This window comes from Sapajus apella, unplaced genomic scaffold (genome assembly GCF_009761245.1).
Source record: "Sapajus apella isolate SASKATOON/1434 unplaced genomic scaffold, GSC_monkey_1.0 scaffold55, whole genome shotgun sequence".
Classification (NCBI taxonomy): domain Eukaryota; kingdom Metazoa; phylum Chordata; class Mammalia; order Primates; family Cebidae; genus Sapajus; species Sapajus apella.
In genome coordinates this window covers 7221533-7246262 of record NW_022436995.1, presented here as the reverse complement: position 1 = coordinate 7246262, position 24730 = coordinate 7221533, and the positions used below count along the sequence as shown (strand labels likewise).

Sequence of the window (24730 nt, the reverse complement as noted above, 5' to 3'; positions counted from 1 at the left end):
CAAAGGAAAAGAAAAGGAGAGGGAAAGAAAGAGGGGTGGAGAAGGGGATGGAGGGAAAAACAGAGAGTGAGGGAAAAGAAGCTAGGCAGAAGCTGTATTCTTGTTATGACCTGGCTTCAAAAGGCACATAAGATCATATCTGTCACACTCTTTTTGTTGGGACAGTCCCATGACCCTGTCCAGTTTCAACGAGAGGGAACGTAGACCCTCTCCTGTTGGAGGGTCATACTGTTAAATACATTGTATTAGTCGGTTCTCATGCTGCTGATAAAGACATACACAAGACTGGGTAATTGATAAAGAAAAAGAGGTTTAATGAACTCACAGTTCCACGTGGCTGGGGAGGCCTCACAATCATGGTGGAAGGCAAAAGGCATGTCTTACATGGTGGCAGGCAAAGAGAGAATGAGAACCAAGTGAAACGGGTTTCTCCTTATAAAACCATCAGACCTCATGGGACTTACTCACTACCACAAGAACAGTTTGGGGAAAACTGCCCCCATGATTCAATTATTTCTCACCAGGTCCCTCCCACAACACATGGCAGTTGTGAAAGCTACAATTCAAGATGAGATTTGGGTAAGGACACAGCCAGACCATATCAGGTGTGTTTAGAAAGGGATAAATACATAGGTATGGACATCTTTGGAAAATACAGTCGTTCGTAAGAAGAATTTCCTATGACTGTATGGTCATGTAATAACTCTTTATATGTAAGTAGTAAATCAGATCTTATCAATCCCCCATTAAAGACTGTCTCATGGCTCTGCATCATTTACTTCTAAAACTTCTTGTCTACAAATCCCTATGTGATTTAGCTTGTCACTCTGAACTCCTTTCCTTCCACTGTTAACACACCCAACCCCTCCAGCCACACATTTTTGTCACCTTTTACACATACCAGAGCCATTCCCTCTGCCCAGATTATTATTAATAATATAAATGTGTTATATTATATATCATTACACTTACACATACATATTATTGTTGAATGAATGAATGAACAGACAAATAGATGATAACTCTTTCTGAAGGCCATCCCCGAGTTGTGCTGAGCAGTTGTGGCAGCCCTGTATTAGATGTGCCTGAAAGGATTAGGAAGGGCAAGACTCCACTGCATGCACGGACCCTAACTGCTAAGAGGCATTCATAGTACTGCACATCACAGTGAGATTTGGTGTAATCTTTTCAATCTGGAAAACAAAGCAAGACCAGCCTGGTAAGCATGGCGAAACCCCATCTCTACTAAAAATACCAAAAAAAAAAAAAAAATTAGCCAGGTGTGGTGGCTCATGCCTATAGTCCCAGCTACTTGGGAGGCTGAGGCAAGAGAATCACTTAAACCTGGGAGATAGAGGCTACAGTGAGCCGGGATCGCACTTCTGCACTCCAGCCTGGGTGACAGAGCAAGACTCCATCTCAAAAAGAACAAGAAAAGCCCATAATGGTCCTTATACTAAACTATGTTCATGTAAATAAATGATAAGGTCAAGATGGGATGTTTTCATCTGTAGATTCAGAATTTAACCTAGCCATTTGCTTTGGAGTTTGTTGATTATTCTTGCCAAACTAAAAAATCTTTTAGGCTTGTAAAATAGTGGAGGGCTATCTTAGTGATGATATTATCAAAAGATTGAAAATTCGGGAGCAATATGGCTCTATCACAAATTTTAAAGGTAGGTTTGCCTTTCACATTACTGGATTCAAGATAAATTGTATTGCTAATGAGATGATAGTTCAGACCTACCTTTTCTGAAAGCCAGCAGAATAAAACTAACCAGAATGCCTATGTTTGCTGTCTTAAGAATGTTAGAGGTGGGCAGGGTGGACCTGTGACTACAGGTTCACCTGTAATTCCAACTGCTTGGGAGGTTGAGGTGAGAGGATCACTTGAGGTCAAGAATCTGAGACCAGCCTGGGCAACATAGTGAGACCCTCCTATTTCAAAAAAAAATTTTTAAATAGGCGTGATGGCACCTGTCTGTACTCCCAGCTACTCAAGAGGCTGGGGTATGGTGAGCTATCATCATATCAATGCACCCTATCCTGGGTGTTACAGCAAGAACCTATCTCTAAAAAATTAAAAATTAAAAAAGTTAGCATTCAAACACCTGTGGAGCCATGTCTCCTTATGGCCTTGCTCTAGCCGTGCTGCATGGCTCACAGTGCCCGACAGCCTGGGCCATCTTACACTTCCATGCCTCTGTTTGCTGGATTTCCTCTTCCAGAAATGCTACAACTCTTAGGCTTTCTCTCTCAGGCCTTTCTTAAACCACCAGGTGCTTCCTTTCATTGACTACATGGCACCCTAGACACACACCTGTCAAAGTACAGTAACACTTTTACTTGTTTATCTGCTTGACCCCTCTCCTGGATCTCCAGCTTCTTGAGGGCAGAGTCTGGGGTGTGTTGGCTTTTATGTCCTTAGTAACTAACCAATGACTTTCACTAGGACACACTCAGAATTTGGTGACTGAACAGGCAGACAAACAAATGCATCAACTTTCTTAACTACTCCATCAAGAAGAAAGCATAAAGAAACACTCCGCATCCTGATACCATAATTGCTGACTTCTCCTAGATGATCACAATGAGTGTGACTCCTGTCCAAAAGGTCTGTAAGCTGAGAGCTGCCAGGACCAGTCTCAGAAACAGAGCTGCATGGTATCAGCACAGCCTCTAAAGCCTGTACAGATAGGCATTCACAAGGCAGAGATTGCCCATGCAGTGAGTTTTCCCTAAGCTTCTAGGAAACTCTTTAACCCTGAAAACTTCTGCAGTTTCAGACAGTGAGGGGATTAACTTGGAGTAGCACTGTATTCATTGTTCAAACATTAAGAACAGTCTTGTGTGAGTAAAATTTAAGAAATGGTACCTTGGAGCAAACTATTCATTAGAGACAAAAACATTACTTTTAGATACCTAAATAAGGGCATTTGCTATGCACTTAACAGATTTGGTAAGGGGATTTTTTTTTTTTTTTGAAACAGGGTCTCATAGTATCACCTAGGCTGGAGTGCAGTGACATGATCTTGGCTCACTGCAAAGGAGATTTCTAAAAAGACAAACTATCTGGGAATGTATACACTAAAAATGGATTTTGTTTGTTTGTTTGTTTGTTTTTTTGAGACAGAGTCTTACTCTGTCGCCAGGCACTAGGCTGGAGTGCAATGGCACGATCTCGGCTCACTGCAACCTCCGCCTCCCGGATTTAAGCAATTCTCCTGCCTCAGCCTCCCAAGTAGCTGGGACTACAGGCGCACGCCACCACGCCCAGCTAATTTTTGTATTTTTAGTAGAGACAGGGTTTCACCATGTTAGCCAGAATGGTCTTGATCTCTTGACCTCATGATCCGCCTGCCGCAGCCTCCCAAAGTGCTGGGATTACAGGCTTGAGCCACCGTGCCCAGCCAGATTGTTCTTTTAATATAAATGAAGCATAAATTTGTGTTAAAAAGCTGTGTATTCCTTCAACTGAAAGCTTTGTTCTTTTTTTCTAAGATATGTTGCCCAGAGCATTGGGTTGGTACTTTTTTTTTTTTAACCTCATACAGATTGTTATATGCATTTCCTTTCTGTACTAGACCATACCTCCCTTGAGTATGTGCCCTTATCCTACTCATCTTTGTACTGCAGAGTCTGGACCACTGCCTTGGAAGTGTTAGGTGCATCGTGAACATTTACATCACAGATAAGTCAAATAACTTGATGCAGAGGGTCCTCTCTTGGTTTCTAACTTTATAATACCTCTGGGAACAAATCAGTCCTATGGTGTCCTCATTGCACTGAATGATTTTCTAAGCTCTGTGTTCACTCCTCAAAAGTCACCTATGGGTCAACACACATGTCCTTGTCCTCAAGGAGTTCCAGTGGGAAACAGCCATGGTGGAAGGAATGCCATGGCCCAGATAGATGAAGATGCTGTCAGAGTGATGACCGACTGTCTTACCTGGGGTGGGGAAGGTCAAGGACAGAATTTCAGAGGAAGCGATGCTTGAGCTAGGGCTTGAAATATGACATTGGAGTTGCTGGGAAGACAGGGAAAGGGAATTCCAGGAAAAAAGGACTGAATGTGAAAAGGCCCAGAGATTTAAAGCCACATAGGACCTGCAGGGTGAACACAGGTGTCAACCCCAGCTTAAGCAGAGGCAGATAACCACCACAGGACTTGAGAAGCAACACACTGTGTGACAAATGACACTCCCTGTGTCTCCCTCCCCATCCTCAAAGGTGGCTCTATGTTGGGTGTATTTTTATCACTCCTATGCATTTCTTTACAGTCTTACTATACATATATATTTCCATGTTCTAATATCACCAGTTTCAAACTTTATAATGTTCATATAATAAGAGCCAACAGTTTTCCTGGCATTTAAGATGTGCCACTGGCATTTAAGATGTGCACTGTTGAAAACATTGTACACATATTGATCCAGTTAATCCTTACAGCTCCATGATGTGGGTCCTATTGTTATTTTACTTTACTAAGCAAGAAACAAAGGTACAGAGCTTTTAATTTGCCGAAGGTTTCATGGGTAATACATGGGAAGGCCAGAATTTAGTTTCAGGAGTCTGGTTCCAAAGTCTACATTCTTTATTCTTGGGTTTTAAAGTCATTTTATTAATGAAATTCACCTTGTTTTTCTGTGAGAATGAAATTTTTAAAATTCTGTGTTACAGACAGATGACCAAGAATATTTCCTGTCTTTTCACATTTGAAGTGGTGTTTCTTTCTTTCTTTTTGAATTCAGATGACTGTAGATTCATATGCCATTGTAAGAAATAACATACAGAAATCCCTTCAACACTTTTCCCAGTTTCTCCCAGTATTAGCATCTTGCAAAACCATAGTATGACAATATTGCCGGACACCAGCAGTGATAAAGTATACTGATTTTATTCCCATTTCCCAATTTTCCTTCTACGCATTTGCATTGAGAGAGAGTTCAAAATAATTCTATCACCTGTATAAGTTTGTGTAGCCATCACACAATCAAGATAATAACTAGGCCCAAACCCACAAGTATCCCTTGCATTGCCCTATTGTAACCACACCTACTTCTCTCTAGCCCACCCAACCTGGGTCAACCCCACCCCCATCACCCCATCCCCATCCCTCATCCCTGGCTACTACCAAACTGTCCTCCATTTCTAAAATGCAGTCATTCCAAAGCCTGCATTTTTACCTCTCTATCATATTGCAATTTGCTTTTTTTTCCCCAATGAACATGGTTTTCAAGTATTATACATTATGTCAATATGTATTGCACTGGTTCATTTGTTGTAACTGCTGTGTGGGTATTCTCTAATTAATTAATCTTTTTTTTCCTATTGATGGAATTGAAATTGATTCTAGGATTTTCTTCACCATTACAAACAATCCATGAACATGTCTCCTTGTGCATACTGTTACTTCTTTGCACTTGAATTGGGGTCTGCCTTTAATACCAAAGAAAGGTGAATGAAAAAACAGTTATTTATTACAGATAATGGACCTATTTGTTATAATCAAGCTCATAGAAGGGTCTGATCTGGGCCATTCACTTTCCTTTTTCTGACAAACATCCAGATTACTAGATCTGCCCTTTCACTTTTAATGAAGGTATTAGAGATAACGTAAACAATGCCAAGATAATGACAATAACCTCACATTTCCTCTTTACCAGTGTGGATTTATGCTGCATTGTTCCTTAAATCATAGGGCATCTAGTTGGAAGGGATCTTCCAGGTAACCCATACCAGCAAGGTCTCAAATGCCCTCTACAATACTCCAAATGAAACTTGACATCCTGTCCCTAACCTCCAGGGTCAGGTGACTCAGCCCCTCTTCAGGCAGCCCATCCTAGAGCTCTAAAAGGTGAAAGTTCTATTTTACATTAAAATGAAATCTGTCTTGTCATAAGAAAGATTGATTTTTGTGCCTGAGTGTCACCCTCCCAGGGACACAGAAAATAAATTTTGTGTTCTTCAAATATTTAGAGATGACCCTGATATCTCATTCTGTTGGGTATCTCTCAGTTCCTCTTAGAGCAGGATCTCCAGAACCAGGCATGATGTTCACAGGGGAAGGAGTCTCTGATTTCTCATCACAGACGCCACCTCATCAGCTGAGCTGCTGGTGGCCTGCAGGCTAAAGCAAGCCCACGAATGAGTCTTGAACAGCTCCCAACAATGCCAGACTATGCAATATTTACATTTTTTTCCATATTTTCACATGACAATCAATAGAAGTTGAGAAGCAGATGCCCTCTTAGACAAATAAATTCTCTAGTTCAGCACCATCCTCACCAACCCTAAGGTATACTACAGCTATAATATTAGGCTAATGTTAACAGCCGGGATTGTTCTTTCTTAAAAGAAAAAACAAAACAAAAATTACTGCCAACAGCAACTCTCACTTAGTGGAGATGATAGGGAATGGTGGGAGTGGCAGTTATTTACCTAGCCCATCTCACTCATTTTTTTACTGGCCTCTTATACAAGTTAGATTAGGTTTAGCCACATAGCAAAACAAGGTTGGCTTAAAATCAAGATTTATTCTTCACTCACATATGTAAATAAAAAGAAAGGCAGCCAGCTTATGGTGGCTGCACTGTCATCAGGGACTTAGATTCCTTCTTTCTGCTCTACCATCCTTGGCCTGAAGTTTCCACTCTCTAAGTTGCCTCATGGTTCAAAATGGCTGCTTGAGTTCCAGCTGTTAAGGCCAGACGGTAGAAAGAACAAAGGCGGGCGGTGTGGGGGAGGGAAAAATGGCACTGATACCACCTATCTGAGTCAGTTCCCTTTAAAGAATTTTCTCCTAAACCCTTCTCAGAAACATCAGCTACATCTCAGTGGCTAATCCTAGCTATACGGGAGGTTCAGAAATTATTTTTAGCCAGGTACGTTGCTGCTTAGAATAATATAGGGATGGGTTAGGATGGAAGAAGAGGAGGCTTTCTTCCTGGATATTTAGAAGGCAGTTGGTAGCCTCTGGAACAATTTGAATTGTTCACCCTTCCAAAGGATATCTCCTTCATCAGTGCAACCCAATTTTTTTTCTGCATCTATATCACTCTGTGGACCCCTGTTGAATCTGCTGTCTGAAATCACTAAATCTTCTTACGTGTTTCTGTAAAATCGCATGTTACAATCTAGTACTTGTGCAAATTTTTAAAAAGATTAAAAATGTTTTAATCTTTAAAAACATTGAAAACAAATTAAAAAAATTTTTTAAATAAATTTCATCAAGGACAGAACATGTAACCTGGTTCAATTTAGACCATTGCTGTAATCTATCAGAATCTCTTTGGATCCTAAATATGTCATTTAACTTAAATATATGCATTGATTCAGTAAGATCAGATTTAAGGTTATAATAATAATGTAAATATATGCACATGTATTTGGCCTCTTGAGCTTTAAGCTTTCTGTACTACATTGAAATAAAAATGTTAAACCAAGCAGGACCAAAGTTAGAACAGTGGTCTATTCCTTCAGAAAGGAAATTCTGGAAAATTCCTACATTGACATATAGCTACCACCTCTTCTCTGTTTCATTCTGCTTCTAGAGAACTAAAAAATATTCATACAATTAGTGAGCTGCACAGCTCTGTTAACTGTGCATATCTCATAGAAAGGGATAAAAGTTCTCTAGATCATGAATCCTAATGTTTCATTTCCTGTCCAAATTGCATATAAACTCCTGCAGCATCACTCTTTGTCAGAGTTGGCGCTAGTTAAGGACACACTAATTCGCTTTCTGGGCCACAGATAGGCTATAGATAGAACTGCTCAAGTGTGTTTATAGGGCCATCAGGTATTTCAGCACTACCCCAGCTGGCCTAATATTTGATCCCAACTTATTCTCCATTATCTGTGTATCTCTTGACCTTTCTCTTCCCTTCATTGTTCCCACTATTCCCTGCCTGCCCTCTTTGGAAACTCCTCTTTCCAGCTCCATGTCTCAGCTGCCCTCTGCTCACAAGGCCATAGATTCTATACACTCTGGGCTTTCTTTTCTTCCCCATTTTTCCTTCTTCCTCTCCTCTTTTTATACTTAACTCCAGTTAATTAGTCATTAGCATATCTGAGTTCTATCATTCAAAATATATAATAGAAATGAGTAAAAGGTGATATTCTAAGTATAAGATCTTTGGGAAGATAGATGTCACAAAACCGAAGTACTCCAGCAACAATGTTCTTAGAAATTTAGAGGAAGGGACACTATAAGATATATAATGTATGCATTTTAAGACCTCTTTTTTTTTTTTTTTTTTTTTTTTTTTTGAGATGGAGTCTCCCTCTGTTGCCCAGGCTGGAGTCAGTGGTGCCATCTCAGCTCACTGCAACCTCGGCCTCCCAGGTTCAAGCAATTCTCCTGTCTCAGCCTCCTGAATAGCTGGGACTATAGGTGTGTGCCAGCATGCCCAGCTAATTTTTGTATTTTTCGTAGAAACGGGGTTTCACCATATTAGCCACGCTGTTCTCAAACTCCTGACCTTGTGATCCACCCGCCTCAGCCTCCTAAAGTGCTGGGATTACAGTGTGAACCACCATGCCTAGCCATATTTTAGGACCTCTTATAAACAGGTTATACTGTTAACATTATTAGCCGTCAGCTTGGATAACATTTTATGCCAAAAATAGATATTTGGAGACATGTATGTATATGTATATATGTACCTATATTTCTGGAACAGAGCACAACAAAGGTTAAAGGAGGCAGAGAGGTTGTGTTTACCCAGAGAAGGTTGAGAATGGATCTGGAATAAGAGGAACTGCCGGGCAGCAGGTCTGTAACAGAATAGGTTAGTCTTGGGGTCCTGGGCAAAGCTTATGAAGGAGGGACACCAATTCCTCTACCCCTACCAGCAAATAGGACTAAGCAAGCCTGCAGTGACCTCAGAGGGACTCTCTTTCTCCAAGGAGGAAGACGTTCAATGTAAAGGTTGGGAAAAGAGAGACTTCATCCTAAAAAGATAATATCGGGTTTACCTTTGAAACCAGCAGGTTAAAATTAATGCCATTTTAAGGTCCCCTTTCCTGACCAAAACTGTTCCCACTCTTCTCAACATTAAATAAAATTACTTCTTTAACTACAGACAAAATCTTTCACTTTACAACTAGAAATAAAAGATTTAAAAGGGCAATCTTTGGTTTGGCTAAAATTTTAATGTGAATGAATTTCACTGGAAGGAGAATGGGGTATTTGGACAATCATTCTTAAGTGACAGGTTTCAGATCCTTCCTAAGCCTTGAGAGGAGGAAGGAAGGGGAGACTGGCACCAGAGCACAGGCTGAAGGAACAAGGGGAGTCCACAGCATGGAGGTGCAGGCTTTACCAGACTTGCCCATGCCTATCTTCTCTGGGTAGGGACAATGGCAGGCTGGGTCTTGTGGGATTTCTGTCACATACTTGCAATGGCTTTGAAAAACCAGCTCACTTAGCATAATGCATCATCATGCTGGAGTGAGAGAGTTGATTTAGCTATCAAGTTTGCATTTTGCAGAGGGCCTGCATCATGGTCTTGAATATTCACATCCTTATTCAAAACTGTACACTCATCCCATTCTCAGACTGTGCTGAGGACACCACCTCACTCGGACAGAGCTTCATGCTCCAGCAGTGAGCCACATTGTTCAGAAGAAAACCCTGGCTTAATAGATTCGGGAATATAAGGTTACATGGAATTCGGTTTATTAATTTTATATCACTAGATTGACAGCAATTTTCTCTTACAAGATGGCATTATTCTTTATATAAATGTTATTGGGAAAACATGTTTACTAAATATTATTTAAAACACTTAACATCATATTAGGCTTTACAATTTGTTAAACAGAAAATAGTTCTATGTATTTTTAAGTAATAAAATAAGACATTTCTAAGAAGGAGAAATAATAGGAAAAAGAAAAGAGTACTATTGTACAATAGCAGCACCTAATCTTAACAGAGCAATAGATAATGAGAAATGAAATTCATGCCATACTGGCTGCCTTAAGAACTGCTCTGGGAATCTCATCTTTTCAAGGAACTAATGTTGCTGGAAATCAGAAGAAAGGCAGTTGGAGGTTAATCCTCGTCATTTGCTATGAGATGGTTTAAAACCTATTCCCTCCACCTGGGATTGAAACATCATTGACATTCATAAGAGGATCAGGCTGTGGGCTCACACTTGGGCGAGGAGCAGAGTGGGCTGCAGCTCAAAGCAGGCATTTCCCTGCACTTTGTGCTGGGTGTGTGATGTTAGCGGCAGCTTCAGCAGTCACCTTGTGTAACCCGCCCTTGCTCGTGCAAGCTTATCACAGCCTTTTCTTTGGAAATGATTGCACAGTTATTTTGTCATTTACAAAATCTACTAATTCCCATGGTGAGATTTATTTTCATGGGAGTTAAATCTTATATTCTAACTAGCAGAGAGAAAACCGTTGTCATGGAAACCATTCCTATTTTCACTAGGCTGGAGCTGCAATTCACTGCATGGAAATGGATTGACAAAGATGCTGAGGGAAAGGGTGAAAAGAAATCAGATGTGGCTTAAATTCATTTTTCTGAATAATATTGACAGTCACTACTAATTTTGTTGTAGATGGAAATTGACCTATAAATACTGAATCCTAATAAGCCTTTCGACACTAGGTATGAAAAAACCTAAATCTATTATAGAAGCTATTTAAGATATCTCAGAGAGTTTCTCTTTTGCCAGTGAAAATGGTCAATATTAGAATAAGATTGTATTTTATTTTCAGAATAATTGAGAGTGGTAGTCGTAAGTGTAAGAGTTTAGGAGAATTTAAATTCAGGCATTGTAATGTAATGTTAGTACTATCAGAGAAGGCATCTGTGGTTCATCCTTAATATGAAAAGATCACATGCTTCTTAAACTCATAATCAAAATAAAGAAACTAAGCACATCTATGCACAAATTCTTACAAACTTATGGCATCGTGAGTTGACTAGAAAGGTTCAAACTTATGGCTTTTGAACCTGTCTAAAAAGCAGGACACTTCTCAGGGTGGGTGAAAGTATGAGCAGAGGTGGTACATGTCGAATCCTTCACTCCATGGCTCCAATCACTCCTGCTCCCTCTGAGGAATTGCCACTTCACAAAGTAGGCATAAATAAAATTATGTTATTGTGGGAGTCACAGAGACCAGAGTGAGCAGTTACCATGGGACTAGATGTCAGGTGCTGCCGAGTACAGGCCACAGAAGGAAAGCCAACAACGTAACCAGAGGAAGGGCATGAGAGATGGTAGAGTGTTCAGCAAATCCAGCAACAGCCTCTGAGTGAGGGGTCCCAGTATCAAATAGTAAAGAAAGTTCAGTCAACTGTTTCTGTTGGTCAATTATAAATGGCTTGAGAATTTCATGGATCTCTATTTAAATTCAGAGGTCCAGTTGAAAACATAAGACCATCTGAGCAAATATTTATCTTTTCCTACACAGTTGAGGTCTTACTAAAGAGAATATGTGAGGAGTATTTATCCTCTTATGTAGTTTATCCTCTTATATATTTAAAAGTTTCTTTAAAATATAATTTATAATAAAATACACCAATCTGGGGTTTACAGTTTCATAAACTTTAAAAAAATGTGTTCATGTAACTACCACTGAAATCAAGAGACAGACCATTCCATACCTCAGAGGACCCTCTCATGACACTTTCCAGTCAACCTGCCTGTCTCCAAAGGTCACCACTTTCCTCCAAAGGTCACCACTTTCCTCCAAAGGTCATAGAGCTGTTCTTGAACTTCATATAAATACAGCATGTACTATTTGTTTGTGTGGCTTCTTTTGCTCAACATAGTGTTTTAAAAAACATTCACGTTTTGCATGTTTCATTAGCTTGCACTTTTTTGCTGCTGAGCAGTATTCCATTGCATGAATACACATGATTTATTTATGCATGTTACTGTTGGTAGACATCTGAGCCGTTTGTAGCTTGGGGCTGTTATAAATAAAGCTATTATGAACATTGTATGCAAGTCTTTTGTGGACATATGCTATCATATAAAGTTGGGATATGTTTAACTTTATTAGGAAGAGCCAGTTTTCCCAATTGGTTTTACCACTTTAATGCTCTTACTAACAGTGTATGAGGCTCTAGAAGCTCCATGCCCTCACCAGCACTCCAAATTGTCAGTCCACTACTGGGTAGTGGTCTCTCACTTGTGACCCTTTGTTTTTAAAGAAGCCATGCTAATCTTTGCACCAGCGTTGTAGAGCCCTTGTTAAGACCTTCTAAATTCAGATCTCGTGATTAACATTTCCCAGTCGTTTCTAATGACTCCATACCTTTGAGAAAATTGTAGCTTTTTCTAAGGTAAAATAAAAGTTTAAATAAGCTGATATATTTCAGGAAAGACATTAGCTGATGATGAGAACAGTTAAGCTGCAGTGGACCACTTTAGTATCCAAAACATACATCACTTTAGGCTTCTGAACAGAAATAGCCTCTTGCTCTGAAGAAACCTAAAATCTCCTCTCTGTCCCTACTTTTAAGGCGTTATTGAAACTTAGTAATTGATTCCAGACTGATGGAGAAGCTTCATTCTTGGTGATTGGCAGGAGGAGCTGTTGAACCAGCTCAGTCTCGCAGAATTTCTAGCTTATCAGGTGGTCAGATGCTTTACATACTTAACATGTGGATGAAAAGAGCTGAATAGCCCATTCTTGTTCCTCAACTCAACCTTGAAATGTGTTCACACTGTTGCAGTGGGCCAGATTCTTTTTATTCTTTGTGGCCATTTTACCTTTCCTCTAAGGCTTTGCCTCTCTCCAACTCAAAAGGAGAGCAGGAGATGCATATTCTAAACAGGTTTTCAAAATACAAGGTGAAGCAATCCGACCACCACCAAAGGTGGTAAGCGTCCAGCTCTTAACCGACTGCCTTCTCAGGTATGTTAGGTTTCTATTGCTGCTATGAAACAGTACCAAAAACTTAGCTACTTAAAACAACATAGATTTTTTTTACCTTATATTCCTGTAAGTCAGAAGTCCAACAAACTGGGCTGAGTTCCTTTCCAGATGCTCTAAAGGAAAATCCATTTCCTTCCTCTATCTTCATAACCAGCAATTGCTCTCTGATTCTTCTGTCATCACATCTCCCTTGGACCACAGTCAGGAAAGCTCCTCCGCTTTTAAGGACTCGTGATTAGATTGGCCACCTAGATAATCTGAGATAATCTCTCCATCTCAAGGTCTATAACTTTGATCACATCTGCAAAATCACCAGTTCTGGGGATTTGGGCATGGACATTTTAGAGGACCATTATTTTGCCTATGGCCTCAAGAAACAAAATTCATGTGCAGGCGACTGAACCCGGTCATCCTGATTCCATTGGCTGAGCCTGACTCTCAGTGATGATGCCGAGCCACAGGTGCTCCTTTGAAGTGGACATGTAGTAATGCTGCTTAGTGGTGTGCATGTAATAAGTATGCCTTTTACCCTCCCCAGGCATCCTGTAAGCTAAGGAATAGATGATAACGCTGCTGGTTGTATTTATCTTCCAGGAAAGTTTAAAAGCAACTTGTGACTTTAATCTTAGATACAGGAATTGCTTTCATGTTACTGAAAAAAAAGAAATTTTTTTAATATCCAAAGAGACTCTGTGTCTTTATTCCAGTATTGTTATAAATTTCATTATCAATTGGTAATTTTCAAATGAAATTTGTAACTTAAACTGGAATAAAGACACCCTAAAATTATTGGATGTTCAGAACTTAAGAACAGTCCACCACAGCCATCCTGGATGTTCGCACATAAGTGCAAAAAAAGCCCCCTCTTTCTTTTCTGATCTGATCACCATTGTGACTTAGCTTTGAAAGTATATGAGAGGTTGGGAGTTTTTTGTTTTTGTTTTTGTTTTTAAATCAGGGGTCTGGTTCATGAGGATAATGAAAAGGGAAATAATTTTTCCTGTTTTTCCAAGTTCCATCTAAGAATAGTATTCCTAGTGGGAAACATGTTACAAACAGTGCTTGGGTTTCCTAGCTAACCTACACAATCATATTAAAATGCAATATGTTTTTATAAAGTGGCTGTCTTTACTAACATCTAGATAATTTATAAATTTAATTTCCTATTTGATCTTGGAGTTATTTAGAATGGTGTTTTCTAATTTCCAAGAGATAGTAAATAGTAAGGAAAGCATTTTGAGGAATGTAGTGAGATAATGGGGGATCAGTTATTTACTTTTGACTTAATCATGAACAAATCTTGATTTACATGAGATGAAAGATAACAGTTTGCAAAATGGAGAAGCGTAGCAAAATATCCAAATTAAGCAGTGATTTGGGATTAAGCTATTAAAAGAAATGTGATAAATCTATAAAAGGTAAAAAAGAAAAAAATGGTTTATTACTACTAGGAATATATACAATGTGGATGGAATAAAGCCAACTATATCAGTTAACACAATAAATGTAGATAACCCAGATTTCTCTGTGATGGGGGAAAACTGTCAGATTAGGTTAAAAAGAAATCTAGTTTAAAAATAAATAATGGGCAAACTTGTACCAGAGAGTGAGAGAGAGGATATACAGTCAGCCTTCTGTATGCACTGGTTCTCCATAGTGGATTCATCCAACACTGGATCAAAAGTACTTGAGAAAAAAAATAATTGAGCCTGTAGTGACTATGTTAAGACTTGTTTCCTTGTCATTATTCCATAAATAGTATAGTATAACAATTATTTACATAGAACTTACATTGTAATAGTTATTATAACTAATCTAGAGATGACTTAGGGTGTCCAAGAGAGGGAATACAGGCATGTGTTCTTAGTTTCTGTTTCTGGTTGAGCCTCTAAAGCCTTTCCCCATCCCTCTTTTCCATTTATCACTAGAGACAGAAAGTAAAACCCATAGCTTCAAGCTGCTAAAAGCCTAAAACAAAACAAAATAAGCAATAACAAAATAAGGCAGGTCAAACAAGCTTGAAGTATTACACAGTTGTGTGCTGTTAAAACAGCTCTCAAATAAAACAAAAACCAAAACAAATGTTTATTTGTAGTGTTTGCCAATTTCTATGGTATAAATATATGGTTGATTTTACGATACCAACATAACATATGCTAACATGGAGTTGGGAAGAGATGTTGGCTCTTCCATGCTGAGGGTGGCCTCATCAACATGGTAGGTTTTTACTGCAAGGACATGGAAGAACCACTTTTTGCCTTAGGGCATGACAAAAAGAAACTGTTGCCTCACACAATATTCATTGTTTCTTGAGGGAAAATTGATTTCCCAAGTCTCTGTGACTTTTACTTAGAGTGCTGGAGGCAATAGAATTCCTGCAGCAATTGTGATTGAAGGCATGAAACTTTAATACAGTGGCAAAGATACAGGCTGTGAAGTCACTCCCACTCTGCCCAAGGCTCTGTCAGACAGCATGCCTTTTTGTGGGTATTCTAAACCATTATATGTGTGTTGTCAGGCAGTTACCAAGTATTTACAATTGAGGATCAAAAATATGCCTTCCTTGGGCCAAGCCTTTGTGTAAATATTGGATTTTACATACCAGAGATGGACTACAGAATAAATCTCCTTTTTTGCACATACTACCCTCTTCTTTCCAAAGAGCCCTAACCAGCATCTGTGAGTCCTTTTTCCAGAAAGCTGTTTTCCCTACACTTCTCTCTGGCTGCCTTCATGTCCACACTGGGTCACCATGTTCTTCCAGGTGGTAAAGCATTCTCCTTTATCTGAAACTACCAGGGAACAGTTTTAACATAAACAAAACAGTTTTGAGATCCAATTATTTTCAGTTCTCTAGATAGAAATTTTCAGTTCTACAAATAGTGTTTGTTCACTAAATGATGTAAAATGTGCTATTAGAAATGTATATATTAAAGTGAAAAATCAGGGCATGTGCGGTAGATCACGCTTGTAATCCTAGCACTTTGGGAGGTGGGGCAGGTGGATCACGAGGTCAGGCATTCGAGACCAGCTTGGACAACACAGTGAAACCCCGTCTCTACTAAAAATACAAAAATTAGGTGGGTGTGGTGGCAGGCACCTGTAATCCCAGATATTCAGGAGGTTCAGATAGGAAAATCACTTGAACCCAGGAGGCGGAGGTTACAATGAGCCAGGATTGTGCCATTGCACTCCAGCCTGGGCAACAGAGCTAGACTCTGTCTCAACAATAATAAAGTAAAAAATCGATAAATATTTTTCATAGAAAAATGATATGACTGTGCTCTTTCAGAAACTCAAATATTAGTTCTAAAAAAGGATAGACTTCTTATTCACCCCTCAGTTTTCACTTAGATCTATACAGTGAATTTAAGAAATGACTTTTTATTCTTTATTTCAAAAGAAGAACATCCTTATTTCAGAAAAATCAGAAAATCAAAAGAACTTTAAAAAGAAGAAAAAAAGCCCTCAATTTCACTAGAGATATACTATGAATAGCCTTGATGATAAACACTTAATGTGTATCCTTTGAAACATCTTATACATTTATATGGAGATAAGGCATATCTCTATATAAAGTATGGCAACAAAATTTGAGTCATATCATATATCTATTGCTATCTTGAAATCTGTTCTTTTTACTTAATGTGTTATAAATATTTTCCCATATGACTAAATACATTACTACCCCCTTTCAATAGCTGCATAACACTCAGACAACACTTACTATGTGCTGGGATGGCCTGCTAAACTGTAGTGTAAGTCACTGTATAGGTCTCTGGTCTCTATAATTTATTTAATTAATCTATTTTAGAATATTTCGTTTGTTTCCATCGTGTTGCAAAGAGCTGAAATGAAATTCACGTAGCAAACATTTGAACACATTCTTGATTATTCCTGTTTCCCGAGGGGAAACTTCATTAAATTTTCAAATTTAGAGGATTTTAAAAAATCATACTCCCAAAATGCCCCTCTGAGTGGTTATTCCAATGCACACTCCTGCTGAAGGTGGCGAGAATACTTCTTTCCTGTATGTCACTCTAAATACTTTCATTTGTATTTTGTTTTTGTAATCTAATAAGCAAAGAATAGAATCTCATTTTTTAAAATTTACTTCTTAAAATTACCAGTATGTTGGGGAGAAGGGACCCTTTTTCAAAAGCTTCTTACCGCTCTTTTCCTAGTTAAGGCCTAAATTCTCTTTGGGTTTATTTGTGAAGCACTTAGAAGTGGTCCTGGCACATACAGTGCTATTTAAGTATGTGTTAAGCAAATTTGTTTTTTTTCTCATTGTTGATGACTGTTTGTAAACACGATGGGCTTTACCACCAAGAAAGCCCTAGAAGCCAAAAACTGGAAAACAATTCGGAAAATGCAGGTGGCCTGTTAAAGAGGAAGTAAAAAGTCATGGATTACCGGTTTTAATAGATTATTGCCAGAGCATCTAGTTCACAGAATCTCTATTCTTTAGCATTTATAGTTATTTGTGGACAGATACATGTATATGATAGCTCTTGGGAAACATCCAATGGGTATATTCTCTTCTATACATAATATAAAGAGAATATGCATAATATAAACCTTCGGAATACATTCTTATAAATACAACTGAACTTGTTAATTGGACTATTCAGATAACCTGTATTCTTGCTTATTATTTATTTGCTTGATCTATAATATTCTAAAATAAATAGGTGATATTTACAAATAAAAATTTGTTTTGGTTTTTGTTTTTTTGAGAGCTGTTTATCAGCACACTACTTATTCTCGTGACAAAGAGGAAAAGCAAAAGAGCTAGCAGAAAATCACAGAGCCTCTTTAGCTAAAGAGCAAGTTATATAGCCAAGGATGACAAGGGGATAGGAACACATGCGCCACCTGCAGGAGGCACTGCCAGTCATGTGACAGAAATGGGGCTAGAGCAAATTGTTCTGAACAATACTACAATCTACCCCACTGTTTGAATAATTATAATTGACCAACCCTAAGTCAAGATGAAGCATGACAAAAGTGTTTTAGTGATTTATGTATGCATATTTTAACATTATTCTTACTATAAAAATAACATTGGTTGAGTAGCTCTTAATCCAAAATGATTAGGACCAGAAGCGTTTCAGATTTTGAGTTTTGCAGATTCTGGAATATTTACATTATATTTACCAGCAGAGCATCGTTAATCCAAAAATCTGAAATCTGAAGTGCTCCAACATTCAAAACTTTTTGAGTGCTGACAACACACTCAAAGGAAATGTTCATTGAAATGTTTCAGATTGTGGATTTTCCGAATAGGGATACTCAACCTGTACCACTTATTGAATTTTAACAATATGCCAGGCACTGTGTAGAACTTTATACACATGATTTCATATAATCCTCCTGGTAGTCCTGTGATACGGGTACTCTAATTATCCCCATGTTGCCGATGAGGAAACTGAAGCCTAGTATTTTGATTGGGCTCCCTGGACACAGACTCTGAGGGATGGTTAGTTGTTAAGTGCTCTTGGTAGATCCACTTGGAAATGAGGAAGCCAGGTTTGAACTGAGGCTGAAGCTAACCTGCAGTGGCCTCAACCAATCCTGCTGGAAGTTCTAGATAGGGGATGGTTCTTCAGGGTTGCCCCAAAATTGAGGCAAGGGGACTCCAGCCATTCACTGGCCATGGGACAGCTCCAGAAGGGGACATACCTTTCAGTAAGGCAGTTAGTTCCCTGCAGCCAAGAGCAATTCCTAGTGTAATCTGTCAGAGCTGATATTCCCTGCAACTGGGAGAAGGACGCATAGTCTTTGAGAGAAGATTCTGGGTAGAGCACCACAGTATTCACCACAGTTAGATAATGGATCCATGATCACACGACTAGTAAAATGCCACCATTGAAACTCAAGTCTTTCCTCTTAACTCCAATGCCGTATTGGTCCCCATTGCTCTGTCTGGTTCAATTGCTGCTCTCTGATGGAATAATGGCATGTCTTATACATTTTTTATGGTTCAAAGAATGAAACAGCATGTTTAGACTTAAATTGTTATTTAAAAGGAGGTAAATGTCACTATGCATTAGATTTTGGTGTGAATATTTGTGTGCTTGTGCATGCAAATCTAACAACGAAGAATGGGAAAGGGGATTTTACTCAACGTGTTGGAATAAAAGCAGAGTCCTCCTCCTTTCTGTCCTACACACAGCTCATAGAGTCAGGTTCACAATAAAAATGGTGAGATTTGTTTAGTATATGAGAGATGTGCTGGATTAGGCGGAGGAACTTGCATCCTTAGTGATGTGCTTCCTGACTTATCCTTCAAGGTAACCTTTGCCTGCTGAAGGGTCAGCTCGTTACCCAGAGATTGCCCTGCTCTCCCTGGGTCAGAGGCAGAACTAGCAACTGTCACTAACTACCTGATTACTAATTAAAGTGGTAAGGACAGATTTTAATCTGTAAAAAAGGGCAGATTTTAATCAGTATACTATTGCAACAGAGAAAAGAGTACATCATGAACTGAACTCAACTTCTATTTGAACAGAAGTGACTGGGCACTTTACAGCGAGAATGAGGGAATGGGAAAGGGGGTGAGCAGGGCCTCAGAGTTGCAGAAGTGAAAAAATTCCAAAAATCAGGAAGGAGAAAATTGGTCTATATGAAACCCATCTGGGTTTGCTAACTTGTGCTTATTGAAGTTAGAACCCTACCCTCTCATAGAGACCGGCAGATAGACTCCCTTTCTTCAGGTGTTCAATGGAACAAACAGCAAATTCTTTTGGCAGCCTTGAATTCTCTCAGGCAGGTACTTTAAGGGAGGCTGCGGCCATCTTAGGAATTCAGCCTGGAGCTGTTAGAAACTATGTTAGTGTTTGTTCAAGTCTTTATAGGCCAAGGTTGAGGCCTAGGTGAGAAGAGGGCTCAAAGGACCCTGGCTAGGATAGAATCAATCTTTCTCCCTTCCCTCCCCTTCCCTCCCCTCCCCCCCCCTTCCCTCCCTCCCCCCCTCTCTCTTTCTTTCTTTCTTTCTCTCTCTCTCTCCTGAAGGAGTATCACTCTTGTTGAACAGACTATAGTGCAATGGTGCAATTTCAGCTTACCACAATGTCTGCCTCCCGGGCTCAAGGGATTCTCCTGCCTCAGCCTCCTGAGTAGCTAGGATTACAGGTGCTCGCCACCACACCTGGCTAATTTTTTGTATTTTTAGTAGAGATGAGGTTTCACCATGTTGGCCAGGCTGCTCTCAAACTCGTGGCCTCAAGTGATCTGCTTGCCTCGACCCCCAGTGTGCTGGGATTACAAGTGTGAACCACCACACCCAGCCTTGAATCTTTTACAACCAACTAACAATAAACAGCAGTTTAATGGACCAAATCCCTACCCATAAGATTCCTCTCATACCAACCTTGCCCAAAGCCAAGAGCCTCGCCATACTCCACTGATGACACATCTTACATACAATTACATACATACACATACACATTCTTACACACATATACACTCTTAAACTCACATTCTTACCCACATACACAGACCTTCACACACTCACATGCATATGCACACTCATACACACACATATGCACACACTCACCACTTATCTCTATACTGTGTGCCTCCATTCCCAGGCCCAGCTACTCTTTTGCAGATCACAGCCTGTTCACTGCCCCAGCTATTTGCTGGGCTTAGAGATAAGTTGGCATCTCCAGACCAGCTGGTATTGCAGGATTTCTGACCATCTGACTATAGTGAACTGGGGTTGGGGTATATCCAGGATCTTCCAGCACCAGAGAAACCAGAGAAGAGATCCATTCCTGCAGACAGGAAAGGCGCAGGCAGGAGGAATAGACATTTTTCCTGGAAGGGGAATCAAGCCCCTTGGGCATCTCAGCTTGATGGTTCCCCAAGTACCAGTCACTCTGTGGGATCTCCTTCCTTTACTTCATTCCCACTCCGCCCAATCTCTGCCCAAGATCTTAGGCCAGTAGTTGATAAAGTTGGCAGTGGACCTGAATCCAAAGCTTCTTCCGCTCCTCCATGATACTCCTCTCTTAGTCAGGGGACTTTTTCAAATTCACCAAAAAACTTCATGCGGGAAAAAGTTGCACATTTCATAGGTTAACTCATCACGCTGTAATTTACATATTATGTGGCTGCAAAGTATAATCAGACCCTCATAATCAATCATAGTCATCCACTCACCTTCTCTGGTTTTAAATGCTCTCACCGTGGATTAAACAGTTAATTAAATAATTTTTTCGGCCTGTGAGGATGAGAGAAGATCCTCTTTCTTTGGGAGGCTGGAGCAAAGGGCATGAGTTTGCCCTTTGCTCAGATGAGCGTTTATGTTGTGGCTGTTCCATATGTGAGTGGTGAAACCTTTACATAGGGGTATCCTATCGGCACCTCTGCAAAATGGCAGGGAGGTGATTGGGATTGTATTGAAAGCACCCATCAGAGTTCCTGGCTCATAAGAAACGAGCAATGTATTATAATTATTAGAATTTCTTACTTATACTTTTTAATTGTACAATGTCAGTAATGTACTGAGTAACCAGCAATGAGTCATCACTGAGTAATGTGACTCAGATCAATATTTCATTAGAAAAACTGTTACTCTCCCGGGCAGCCTTCCCTCAAAGTCCCACTGCCTCAGTGGTCACTTTTTTCCTGAGGGTTGTGTTTACCTTTGCACCTAGGAAGGAGCCAGTGTGGGCTTGGGCTCTTGGGGGCAGCAATGTTGCAGTGCCTGAATGGCATGCACTTTGATACAGCACCAGACGGTGACCCGTGCTCAGGGAGGCAGCTGGGTCGTTTTCTGGGCTATCAAGCCGCTGGTGCTTGTTTGCCGCCTCATCTGTTTGGTACCAACTCTTCGAGTGACCCTTTTGACCCATCCTGTGCCTGTAACTTCAGATCCCAGACAGCCAGAAAGCTTCTTTACATTTGTCCCAGTTTATCTGTCTCCATTATTCATGGTGAATTGAGGGAAAGAGGCCACATGAAGAATGTTTACAGCAGGAAATGGAAAGAAGACATTGTCTTCTGCCTGGGCACCCTCAGCAGCTTGGGCAAGTGAGGCATTGGGTGGGATGGATTGAATTGCATTACCCATTTGCTGAGCGTGAGAAGCAGGTCCTGAAACATCCTCCACAGTCCCTCCCAGGGTAAGCGCCTGATCTCTCCCTCCTGGGGAGGCAAGGGGAGCAGGGTCAGTGGGGAAGCTGAAAGCAAAAGCCACACAAGGAGGGAAGGAGGAGGCAGAGTTCTTTGTTTCCTTCCTTCAGGCTTGAAAAACTTGTCATCTTTCTGAGAGATTTCGGCGATTCTCAGCATGCTCCCAACCGAGAACAACTTGACTGGAGATCAGAGCTTCAGCCGCATCATTTTTCTCCTCTCATTCACCTTCAGATTGTGACACTTTTTCAGACACTTTTCAGACACATTTCAAGAAACCTGAATGTCAGTTTCAGGTTTTAAAAACAGCTTTAGAACTGTAACTTTCTCCCTTGAATGACTCCTTGTATGGCCAAAGATGCCGTGATAAACGCACACTACATATTTGCATCTTCAGTGTTCTGCTCATGAATTTCCAGGACCGCTCTGTGGTCCTGAATACAGAACACCTCTGTTAGCACAGAGCAGGAATTTAAATGCATCTGGGAAACAAAATCAGTCAATAATAATGTTATTCTACATCAGATGGAGCTTATAAATGTGATCAAAATACCGTCTTATAAAATCAGTGTGCATATAAATCCTTACTGTAAGAGCACTTTCTAGTGTTAGTTTTTGCAGGATTTTTCATTGTCTCCTGCTCAATTTCCACAAGTGGACAAAGCTTAAGAGAATGATTTCTAGATCTTTATCTTATAATGTAATTGTTTATCAAATACCGAAACAATCCTCAGCCAGATAGAAGGCATGCTTGGGACTGAGCATAAACACAAAGAGGAAATTGAAAATAAATTAATTTTTCCAGTTCACTTATTGCTTTGTCATATAAAATCCTGGGAATAGATGGGGCCAGAACTCTTTGTCTACTACTGAATAATTGTATTTCTAAGTATACAGCAGCACATGGTCAAAAAATCTTTATGGGTGTCAAGTCTGACTTATACAGACACAATTAATTGCCAGGTTAGTATACAAGATACTAGGCAGCTTCACTTCTTTGTAACCAAATCAGTTTGGCTTCTGTACTGAAACATCTAAGTGTGGTTACTAAGCATAGGTTGTAATAAAAAGAGGAAGAAAACTGTGATAGTCCAGCAAACTTTTGCTCATTCAGAAAAAAGAGTTCTAAAGTAACAATGAAAAAAAGTCAAATATCTTCTTAAAAATATGTCACTCATGTTATTGCCTGCTCTTCCAAATGAGGCCCTTTTTCCCTCCTTTATCCCTTGGGTTCCTGGAAATATTAACGGTTATCGAGGAGAAATTTTTACCCCAAATAATGTTGTAGCTGAGACGCAGTCATAAAGAATTTTGCAACTGTAGGCTCACTTTGTGCTTTAGCTAACTCAATTGTGTTGGTTTTGCCTCCTGAAGCCTCAATACATAGAGCAAAGTATAGGTGATCAGGATGTTCTCCAACAGATCTAGTTCCAGGAAACTGTCCTGTGAATCCCTCCAGTCAGCAGGTGTTTGTGTGAGCAAGAATGAAGAAAGCAAACGAGAGTTAACAGCTGGTCGGGAGCAGTGACCCACACCAGTAATCCCAGCACTTTGTGAGGCCGAGGTGGGCAGATCACCTGAGGTCAGGAGTTTAAGACCAGCCTGGCCAACATGGCGAAACCCCATCTTTACTAAAAATACACAAATTTGCTTAGTGTGGTGGTGCATTCCTATAATCCCAGTTACTTGAGTGGCTGAGGCAGGAGAATTGCTTGAACCCAGGAGGCAGACTTTGCAGTGAGCCAAGATCGTACCATTGCACTTCAGCCTGGGTGGCAGAGTAAGACTCTGTCTCCAAAAAAAAAAAAAAAGTTAACAAGCATTTATTAAGCACACATTATGCACTGTGAACCAGTGAGGTAGTAAGGTTCTAGTCTTTAGATATTGTATTTCATGCAATGCCCACAAAACTCAAGAAAAGTATTCTTCTCATTTTATGAATGAGGTAAAACTATGTATAAAGGATTGAACAGCCAGTAACTGGCAGCATTTCTGAATTCAGAGTCATTCCCTTAACTAGCAGGAGCTTTCACATTGATTAAGGCATTCAACCATCACCATAACCCAACTACAAAGTATTATTATTCTTCCCACCTTTTCCGTTGGAGTAATTCAGACAGAGGTAACTTTCTCAAGGCCACAGTTAGTAAGTGATAGAGTGAGAATTTGCACACTTTCAAAGCCTATGTTCTTTCTACCATCCCACATTGCCTCCACCAAGCATTTGGTGTACATATTTTTAGAGAGTCAGTGTCCAACTTTGTATTTAAAAGACAAACATAAGAGAAAAGCATTCACAGCACCAAGAGATATAATTTTAAGGTTCTGTCCTTTTACAGAAAGGAAAAGGTAGATGAAACATTGTGCTGGCAAGGAGAATAGGCTTTAGTTTGCAGGGAAGGCAGTGCAGGAAAGGGAGTCCGTCTCTGTACCTGAGGTACAGAAGGATATACCCAGACTGCTAGGAGAAGGAATTTGTATCAAGTATAGTGATACTTGATATAAATTCCTACTAGCAATAGAAAACCCCAGAACAGTGACTTAAATAGGAGTTAATTTTTCCTGCATAACAAGAAAGCTAGTGGTGAAGGCACTAGCTGGTTCAGCTGCTCGAAGATGCTGTCAGAACCCAGCTCCTTCCTCTCCCATCCCTCCACCCTTACCCTATTGGCCTTCTCCT

The 24730-nt window shown here is 39.9% G+C and overlaps 1 protein-coding gene across 10 annotated transcripts in view; it reads left to right on the top strand.

The window, feature by feature from the left end:
- TRIM9 (tripartite motif containing 9) overlaps window positions 1-24730 on the top strand; it is a 122109-nt gene that overhangs the window by 44679 nt on the left and 52700 nt on the right. The gene's annotated exons all lie outside the window — the stretch shown is intronic.